Consider the following 11701-nt stretch of genomic DNA (forward strand, 5'->3'; position numbering starts at 1 on the left):
ACCTTTTGACCCATTTGGTCTAAGTGACCGATTATGTTGGCGAGATGATGTTTATTACCATCTCATCTATATGACTCGCTTCGGTTCACACCGTGCGGTCATTTCATTTATTAATCGTTTCTTAACGCTTTTTAGCCCATCATTGCTTACGTCATACATTGCCTTTCAAAACCAATAGTTATGGTCAACGCGTGACCAATTTACCGTTTTACCCTTGTTGTTTGTTTTGGTATACCCTATAAGGTACCCATTCAAAAGTTTCATTTTCCATTTGTCATAAAATGATCGAATTACCGATTTAGCTCCTTTTAAACCATCAACATGGTTTCTTGTCATGCGCGACTATCTTGTTCCGTACGTTTACACGCCGGAACATCATACCTCAATTATGTATTTATCTTATTTGTAACTAATACAATAAGAGAATATTCTAAAATATTAGACTAGTGTAAGCTATACTTACCTTACCTCCAAATTATGCTTTTCCGTCATTCTTTCTTCGTTTGACCTGCTTTGTTCCCAAGCTTTCACCTAGCTTGTTAATCGTCAAACTATCATTGTAAATTGTAAGATGGTTGATTAGTCATAATCATTCACGACTATTCCATCTCACTTATTTCATACGTCGAAACTACTATTCGACTTCATGATTAGTTAACTTAGCTTATTAAAGTTAACCACTTTAAATCACAAGGTTCACTACATTAAGCCTAAATCAACATTATATTTGGAACCCTTCTCACTTCATATTACGCGTAATCACCATATCATTCAAATGCGCGTTTTCGCTCTAATTTCAACACTTTAGTTTTCACTTAGGCATTTTAACAAACACCTAATGTGCATACATTTTTACACATTTACAACTAGTTCATAACTAGTTATTTTTACCAAGATTAACATCAAAAATCACCACTATCACTTATGATCAAATACTCAAACTTGCAAATTGTTTAAGTATTTCCCGATTACTAACATGCATGATGATCCTAATCACAATCATATCATCAAATTCATCATATTATTAAAACCCACTTAACCTAGTGTGGTAAATCATTCAATCATTCAATCCATAGCATGTTATGTATGATTTTCACTTAGGGTTTTGTTCCTAAGCAAATATACATCACTAATCTAGCCATAGCTTCTCTAATCCATGCCTAATTCGCGATTAGGATGATTATCCAATTTTTACAACTTCAAGAATGTTAGAAATTCGACATACCTTACGATCCCCTTGACTTGGTGACCGTTTCTATGTGTTCAAATCCGAATTTGACCCTTGTTTGATCCTCCAATTTGAGGGTTTTGTTGAAGTTTAAGGTTGAGCTCCATGGGAGCTTTCCTGAGATCGATCCAGAACACACACTTGTGTGTGTGTTTGTGTTTCGTTTAGTTAAATAACTTTTCTAGTTATCCCACTTTAACCCCTCGTGTTTGGTTCGTTATTAAGTAGGCCACAACCTACTTATTTTTAACAATATTCCCACTTATTAACTAGGTTTAATATTCCTAGTTAACTTAGCGGGTTCAGGAATATTTATGACTAAGTTTATTTTAGGTCCCGTTAAGTCGGGCCTTCTATAAACTTTATTTCCTCAAAAGCCTTTATACTACTTTCATTTAATATTAGGTTTATTTATTTAAAATCCTAATATTCACCGGGTTACTCTTACCACTAGCGGTGCTTTACCCGTCTTTTAGTTTTAACATGGGTTAATTACCAAACCCGTTTTCGGGGTGTTACAAAAACGCTCAAAAGTGTGTGAACGGATAGAATGCTTATGGATCGTCCGATCAAAACAATCTATGGACTAGATTGGCGCGGTGACATTTTAGTAAATAACACCAATTTTATTACGTGGACGCACGTCAATAAGGTTAAAAAGGTAAAAAACTATTCCTCACATAAAACGCCATTGAAAAATAAAACGCTAAACAAATACAAAATGCCAATTTTATCACTAGGTGCTTTTTTCTGTGTTTTTATTTAAGCTCTCTGGCTACAAAAACGACATAAAATATGAAACGCCATTATATACAACGCCAAACTTTACATCCGAATAACTTTTATTTACATTTTGGGTTATAAAAATAACATCCCGCATAACCTACGCTCCAAAAAAATTCTATAAATAGAAACGTCTCACCACCTTCAGTTTATCACAACAAAAAAACACACAGTGGTTGCTAAAAAAAATTTACAACTCAATGTAAAACGTCAAAAAATACAACGACAGCAAACATCTTTTTCTTTGATCCTCAGTAAAGTTCTGCATGAAGCTTCATTTAATGATTTTTTACGCGAGTGAAGAAAAGATTTTGCTGCATGAGATGGACAAAAATGAAAAAAGAGGGACTGATGACACCCATATGTCATACTGTCATCTTTGTTCCTGAAGAAGGTTTGGATGATAAGAAGAGACCTATACCAGTGGCAGATAGCGTCCACCCACAGGGGGACGCTCTATGACTCAAACATCAACAAAGACAATTCAACACATGAACAAAGAAAATAAACAACGCCAAACCCAAAACGCCATTTATTTGTCACATTTCTTGTAGTTTCAAAAGAATAAAGAGACTGATTACTCTGAAGATTTAAAATAATAAATTGCTTCTACTTTGTTTTTTTTTTTTACTTTTTTTTTTAATTTTCTTTGTCTATTGTTTGTTTTGTAATGTCAGTTAATAAACAACAAAATAATATTAATGCTATAACAAAAAATATAATAAAACGCCAAAACTAGCAAATACGTGTAAAACGCCATAATGCCATACAAAAGCCCCCCAATAAACTACCAAACTATAATAAAATTAATTTGAACAACTAATATTATAAAAAAAGAGTGAAAAAATGTGCAAAAGAATATAAAACAAAAGAAGCCCAATAGTTATCTAACCGCCATTGGAAAACAAAACGCCATAATTACAGCCGTCAAAAAAGATTTGACGTGTTACACCATTAAAACAATTGAGTCTTAAAACAAAACACGGTAAACTGCAAAAAACAGTAAAATGAAACGACGGAAAACATAATTACTAACATTTATTATATTAAATTTATTTATCTTTTTCAAAACGTCATTTACCTTACATACGCGGGAAAAAAAAAGTCAATATAAAAGAAGACCATCAGAACCCAAGTTCAAACACGCCAAAAAAACTAAAACGCCACATATTCTCCAAAACGCCAAAAAAATTAAAAAATGGCGAAGGTTATTGCATGGAGGTTTGAAAGGAAAGAAAAAAGATTCATCATAAAGTTCGCTGACAGGAGAAGAGTTAAGGTAAGAACAATAAAAGCCATGATGGGAATGAATGAAAATATTCAAAAGGATATCCTGGCACTTGGGGTTCCAAGAGACAACGATTGTGAAAGAACAAGAACTATAATAAGAAGACTGGAGAGAAAGTTTCCAGCAGAAGATAATGAAGATAATGATGATGATGATGATGATATTGAAGATACACAAATACCAAAACTTCGGAGTTGGGTATTGCATGAGGAAGAAGGAACACTTGAAGTAACTTATGAAAATGGGGTGCAATATTCAAGACCAATGGAAGAAATGTTGAAGACAGGGTTGCTATCTATCATTGAACAACTCTGTGATTTAACACCTTCAAACGATCCAAAATCCAAGGATGCAGAAATATTCTTAAATTGGCTGCAGTAAAGAAGAGACGAGCTAATGGCGTTATACGCAAAAATGAAATTTGATGATAAAGAATCTGAAGAAAGTAAAGAACAAAGCGACGGGTACATCTCCGATGTAATACCACCTACGGAAAACTATTAGATTATTTTGATTTTCGACTTATTGTAGTTTTTTGAAATATTAATCTATGGTAATGAATTATTAACACAAAGATACAAAACGCCAAAAAAAAACATGGAAAAAGCCATAACGCCAAAATATTAACTATGTGACACAAAAAGAATTACCTCAAAGAGAAGAAATCTGAGAAAAAAAATAAACGCCAAATAATTAATAAATCTACAAAACGGCAAAATTATATTGCACGCAAAAAATAAAGAAGCTTCTCAAACGCGAAAACCGTGAAAGAAGAAGAATACTAAAAAGACAAAAAAAAAACCCTCGGTCCCTGATCAAGCCCCACGCCACGTGTTCGGCCAGGATGCGTTCTCACCGTTCTCACACTTTTAAGCGTTTTCTCCTGATCCCGTTTCTATATATATATATATATATATATATATATATATATATATATATATATATATATATATATATATATAGTGGAAGGTTCAAATAAGAAGAATTTTTTTGTAAGAAGAAAAAAAAAGAAGTTTCAACCAATAATAATGTTTCATTTTACTTCATTTAATATTTGCATTTAATTTTAATATAAAGGTATATTGGTAAACTCATATAAATCATTAATTTGAATTCTTCCCCTTTAATAACTAACTAAATTAAATTTGTAACTCCTTTTTAAAATATATATACTTATTCCAAACTAAAAAAAACAACAAAATTTAAAGTGTAGAAAAAATTACTAATTGTGTAGGATAAATTACAAGTTGCGTAGGATATATTTCGAGGTGTGTAGCATAAATTTTGGCTGTGTAGGATAAAATTCTATAATGTGTAAGGTGTGTGTAGAAAAATTTTGATATGTGTAGATTTTGTAGATTATATGTATAAAAATTAATGATAAGTTGACTAATTAATTAAAGAGAGAAAAATTAATGATATGAGTCATAAATGAAATACTATTTTACTAATATGCCCTTTCTTTTTTTCTTCTCGCATTAAATTTCTTCTCAAATGAACCTTCCCCTATATATATATATAGGGGACCGCTAAAATAAAAACCACCTTCAGTTATAAGAACCATGAGAACTACACCGTACGGGGCGAGTTGGACCAAAATATTTTTTCATAAACGTTGATGCGTGTATTATAAACACATTTGTAAAAAAAAATTCAAAAAAAAATGTCGTGTGTGTAGTTTTTGAGCACCACAAGTTTGTGTTTACGGTACCGTAAATTTTATTTTAAAATTTACTGTACCCGTAAACACAAACTTGTGGTGCTCAAAACTACACACACGAATTTTTTTTTTTTTTTTTGGAGTTTTTTTACAAATGTGTTTATAATACACGCATCTACGTTTATGAAAAAAAAAATTTGGTCCAAATCGCCCCGGATCAAAAAGTTCTCATGGTTCTTACAACTGGAGGTGGTTTTCCTTTTAGCGGTCCCCTATATATATATATATATATATATATATATATATATATATATATATACATATATATATATATATATATATAGAATTGCGCTAAAATAAGAACCACCTCGAGTTGTAAGAACCGTGAGAACTTTTTGATCCGGGCCGAGATGGACCAATTTTTTTTTTCATAAACGTAGATGCGTGTATTATAAACACATTTGTAAAAAATAAATCAAAAAAAAAATGTCGTGTGTAGTTTTGAGCACCACAAGTTTGTGTTTACGGTACCCGTAAATTTTCCGGTTAGATTTATGGTACCCGTAAACACAAACTTGTGGTGCTCAAAATTACACACACGACATTTTTTTTTGAATTTTTTTTTACAAATGTGTTTATAATAAACGAAACTACGTTTTTGAAAAAAAAAATTGGTCCACCTCGCCCCGCACGGTGTAGTTCTCACGGTTTTTACAACTCGAGGTGGTTCTCATTTTAGCGGTCCCTTATATATATATATATATATATATATATATATATATATATATATATATATATATATATGCGAATTATAAGGAGAAAACTCATTCCAGTTGACTAAACCCAGGAAACTGTTACATGTGGCTAGAATTGATCCACGTTGCTTGTTAGTTTGAGAGGAGACAAGGGCATTTTTGACATTTTCCTTTTAACATTTTGACTGATGAATGTGTAAGTGTGTAAGAGACTTGATGGCACATACTTCTTTTCTTCTTTTCATTAGTTTCATTTAATAGCTTTGTACTTGATGTATCTCTCTCATCTCTCACATAATCTTCATCAACTGGACATCTTCAAAAGTCACCAAACACTCACTCTCTCTCATAATCTTCATCATACCCTCTCAATATTCAGACAATCGCCACACAAAAAAGACGATCGCTGCAGATCTTCAAAAATCACTGGACAAAATTAAACATGGCTGAGTTTAACAGCCAAAAACCTCGGAGTGTTGCCGGTGGTACGGCGAGACTCAATGATCATCCGGGTTCACCCTTAAATGTTGTCCCACATAATCTTTTACCTGATTTTGCATTTAATGAAGATGAAGATGCATTGGGTGAGAGTAGAGTTGTTGATGATCCTGAACCTATTTCTTCAGAGTTTCCAAGTGAGTGATATTTTTTTACAGTTGTTGATTTTTTTTTGGTTTTTTGGTATTTTTTTATGTCTAGCCTCATATCTACATCAAAATGGCACAAAGGATGATGAGGATGGTGTTCAAAATTGTACTTTTACAGAGCTGCTATCCACAGGTCATTGTTTATGTGAAAGCATGAATTTTTTTCTATAGGGTTATTGTAACACCCCTAGTTTTAATGTTTGTAGTTTGTTATTATTATTATTTTTTTTTTGTTGGTATAGGAGGAAAAAAAACAGAGGATGTGTTGGTTAGTTTGGTTGAAAATGTGGTAAACTTGTATTAACAATACCATTTTTATTTTTTATTTTTATGAAACAAGCTTTTATATTTTGTAGAAGGTAAAAACATGTGTGGTTACACTTGTATTAAGTTTTTATATTTTTTGGAAGGGAAAAACATTCGAAATTACATTTTTGGATCACATAAAAAAAATGCACCATCATCTACACTTTTTCGTGACACCAAAAAAATGTACCACCATGTTTTGTTTGCATTGTAGCAAAATGTGTTAAACTTGTATTGACAATACAGTAAAATGCATCAGTTTGTTAGGTTTCATGTTACAAGTAATTTTTTTAACTTATACGTGTTAAAATTTATTAACAATATAATGTTTTCTAAAAGACTCGTGACCTTTTTTGTAGGTATTCATGCGGACGAGGAATTTTATGTTCACCACACACCCAATGGCACTAGAATGTGGTGTCCTAATGTTCCTATTGTTTTAAAGCCTGTTGTTGGTTGTGTATATGAAACGTAGAAGGACGTTACACATAATGTAATACTTATTGCTCTTTTTTTTGTTTACTGGGTGTTTACATTTTTTGAGAATATACAGAAAATGGATGTTTACACGTGGTGTAACTTCATATATATGTATAATATATGTAACATCTTTTTTTTTAGTGTACGTACCAACATGTAACATCTTTTTCTACGAAGACGACTTTTGTAACAATGTGATGTACTATAACACTTTGTGTCGGAGGAGAAAGAAAAGAAAACGCCTAACACTATTATGTATGTGGATATCCTTTAAATGGTAAAAAAAAAAAACAAGCATTTTTTCTTGTATACTGGGTGTTTACATTTTTTGAAATTATACAGAAAATGTAACGTTATTTTTTGTACTTTTTTTTGTAAAATGTTACATATAATGTAATACTTATTGCTCATTTTATAGAATGTAACCTTAATAAGATGGTACATATAAAGTAACATTTTTACTCATTGGTTACATTTTTTGTTTTTTTTTTTTTAAATGTTACATATAATGTAATATTTATTGCTCATTTGTAGAATGTAACCTTAATAAGATGGTACATATAAAGTAACATACAATGTGACCTTATTCAACGTGTATATCCAGTTTTTCACCAAACACTTTTACATTTATTTGTTATATACAACACCAGTGGCCCAAACACCGATAAATTAAAAAAAAGTATCGTAAAACAACTTTATGAATAAAATACTTAAGTTACAAAATTTTGCCCCCACAAATGTTAAGGTGCAACATTATTATATAACCTAACAACGCATACAACACACTTGTTCCCTAAAAAACAAAATACTTAAGTTACAAAAATACCTTTTTCTTTTCTTTCAAATCCTTTGCTGGTGTGTCCGATTCACTGCCTTCCAACACTATTACAAAATAAATTGTCAAACAAAAATGTAACAAATCATCTAACAATTTAATGTTACATACCAATTAGTTTCTTTATTTCAAATTAATTGTCAAACATAAATGTAATCTTTTCTTCCCAATGGAACAATTTTTGATCATGTATTCACCCAAAAAACTGTTGTATCCAAGCGATTAAGAAGTGAGATTATTCAAAAGAAAGTAAAGAGGAACAAAGAGGGTCAAAAGATTTCTTGTCATTGATATTGAATGCAAGAGAATCCGAGACTGTTTCCAAGAACTTGTTCACATTATTCAAAACTAACTATTTTGAGATTATTCAAAAGAAAGTAAAAACCCTAACTTAACTGATTTAAGGAAAAAATTCCAATCAACTGAATAAAACCGTATAAAACCAATAAATCGAACAGCAATAATTAATACCCAAATCACCATCTATAATCATATTCCTCAAAAAAAACTCAATTCGCTTAAAGATCTAAAACGAAAATAAAAATAAAATAAATAAAACAAGAATTGAACAAATTAAAGAAACTAACCAGCGTTTTTTGCTGAATATTTCTGGCGATTTTTTAATATCTCCGGCGATTGTTGAATATCTCTGGCAATTGTTGAATATGTCCGGCGATTTTTGCTCAGTATTATGGTTTTTGTTGAATCTCTCCTGTGAATTTGGGTATGGATGAAGACGGGTGGATGAAGATTGTGAAGGAGAGAGAATGTGTTTTGGGATTTTGAATAAATGAAGACTGATAGGTTTAGTGTAATGATGAAGCAGGATGTGATGTTTCTTACACATGAAGAGTTTTGTTTGTTTGTAAGAGAAGTTGTATCATTTTTCCAATATTACCCTTAACGTACATGAAATGTATTAAAAAATAGAAATAAAGGGATACAAAAGCATCTGATGCCTCAAAGTGAATCTCAACCATCAATCAAGTTTGATCAATGGTTATTAATGGGTTTTCAGGGTTTAGTCAACTCAAGTGGGTTTTCAATTTATTCTTGCCCTATATATATATATATATGTATACGTATAGGGCAAGGATATATAGGAAACCATTTTTAGTGAGAAAACTAAGGAAACCCAATTGTGACCATTGATCTTGATCATCTAAGGGTTAGGGAAATTTGATGTTTATCGATTTAAATTTAATACATAACATATGTTGATGAGTGGGCCAGGAGGGTATTTGTGTCAAAAAGACTATATATCATTCTCTCTCTTCTATATAGTTGTCACCATCACCATCAAAGCATCATCATTGTCTCTCTTTCTTCTTTGAGAATTCAAAATATCTTCTGTACATTCACCATCAAACCATCATCATCCATTCTCTCATCCTCTCTCTTTCTTCATGTTTCAATCACCAAGAACACACACACACAAGTGTGTGTGAGAGAAGCAAGCCTGAATCATTATTGTTAAAGAAATAGAAACACCAAAAGCATACACACAAGTCTGTGAGAGAAAGAGAAACAAGATTCTCCTTCGTGTTCATGAAGAACACCAAGAACACACACACACAAGTGTGTGAGAGAGAAGCAGGCCTGAATCATTCGGTTGCATGTGTTTCTAGAGAAAGAAAGTTATTAGAACACCAAGACCAAGAACACACACAAGTGTGTGAGAGAGAAGCAGGTCAGAAATCATTTGGTTCATGGGTTTTTAGAGAGAGAAAGTTGTTAGAACGCCAAGAACACACACACAAGTGTGTGTGTGTGAGAGAAGGTCAGAAATCATCATCACCCCCATTCGATCTCTCCAACACAGTACGGCGGTACAAATCTTCATCATGTTCATCTAGAACACACGCACAAGTGTGTGAGAGAGAATCATTTTTGAAGATCTTCATCGTGTTCATCGGACAGGTCTAGATACGGTAAGTGTTCTACTAACAGCAAGAACACACTTGATTTTTTTGTTAAAATGGTTGTCAATAACTTTTGATGTGCTCAAAGTGTTCTAGTAATGGGTTAATGTTCATGTATTTTGCAGGTTTTTGTTTTTATGTTAAAATCATTTTTAGTTTTTTGATATTTTCAGTTTGTTGGATAATAATTTATGGGTTGGGTTTGTGTTAGGTTTTATGAATTGGATTTGCTTTATTTTGTTTTCTGTTTTTTGTTTAAATTGGGCATCCCAATTATTGGTAGATAATTAGATTGAAAATCCATAATTGTTACAGTAAAGGTTTCAAAATTTTGTTGGTTAAGTTGTTCTTTTTTTTTATAATTAGTGTTAAATGTTTCAAATTTTTGCAGGCATAACTAGTTACGTATGTTACATTTCTGCCAGCTATATTTCTGCTAGTTAGATTCTAAACTGTTTGTCCTGTATGTTGTAACATATGTTACACTTTCGGACAATGTATGGTGCATACATTGTGTTACACATTTTGTTTTGATATGAGTGGATATTGAAATGGTGAATGGTAATTGTTGTATCCTCATCTTAGCAAGTACTCTTTTGCTGACTACTAATATTTGTGTTTTTCATTTCTTGGGCAGGACTAGGACTGGGAAGAAACCTAACAAAACATTACGTGTGAATTGATGCAGATAAAAACTCAAAATTTAGGGAGTCTTCAAGTTCAGGGCATAATTGGGTAGAAGGTAACTAGTGTTAGTTATGTTACTACTATTTTTTTAATTAATAGATTAAAAATACTAGAGTGTAACTTGTGTTATTACGACTTGACCATAGCAGTTGCAACCAAACGAGAAGGGATCTTGGCAGGAAAAAAAAGAACTACAATATCGGATACGACAAAAGGTGGCCATAAAGCGAAAGAAGGTAGATGGAGAAACCAATGAAGAATGGGAACAAGAAGTCGATGAAGGGCAGGTGGTGGGTACCTTTGACGTTGCACAGAAGTTACCCTCTAGTGTAACACATGTTACAAACATGTGTTACGCATGTTCAACCCCTTTGTTACCAAAAATCGAGGCTGCACATATGAAAGACATGTTTGTAACTTATGTTACACTAGAGGGTAACACATGTATGATCATTTTTGGATCATTCGTATATATTTAAGTCTGTATAAACCTACAACATCAAAACCCCTAAAAAGGTTACACATGTTATGACAGAATGGGAAATGTGTAGCAGCGTTTAATACTGTTGTTTCGATCTATAGTATGTAACATGTGTGACATGGCGTTTGTCAGCTAAACATATAACTTGTAAGGTGATACGGTTGTATCTTTAAAACATGTTTACCTATAAATACTTACATGTTACAGGTTGTATCTTTAAACTGGAAACTGGAAACACTTACAAAATATAAAGCAGAGTCACATACGATGTAACATGTGTAAACTGGAAACACTTGTGTAACATTTCGGTGTAACACATGTTACATGTTGTATCTTAAAAAACATGTTTACCTATAAGTACTTAAAAAATATAAAGCATAGTAGGAACAAAACTTTTAAGGATGTTACACACGTTGTAGAGAAGATGTTACATGTGCACACACAATTAACATGTGTAACGTGGCGACAAGTGTGATGTGTGATCTTTTTTTGTTACCCTAGGGTGCTAAACGCATTACAACGTTCATAACGCACGTAAACTTATACTAACATCCATCCCTATGTCCACAGATGATCTAGAACATACTCCACATTACCATCTTTACGAGTTTTCTAATGGCACTAAATTG

Source organism: Helianthus annuus, chromosome 15 (genome assembly GCF_002127325.2).
Source record: "Helianthus annuus cultivar XRQ/B chromosome 15, HanXRQr2.0-SUNRISE, whole genome shotgun sequence".
NCBI classification, from domain to species: domain Eukaryota; kingdom Viridiplantae; phylum Streptophyta; class Magnoliopsida; order Asterales; family Asteraceae; genus Helianthus; species Helianthus annuus.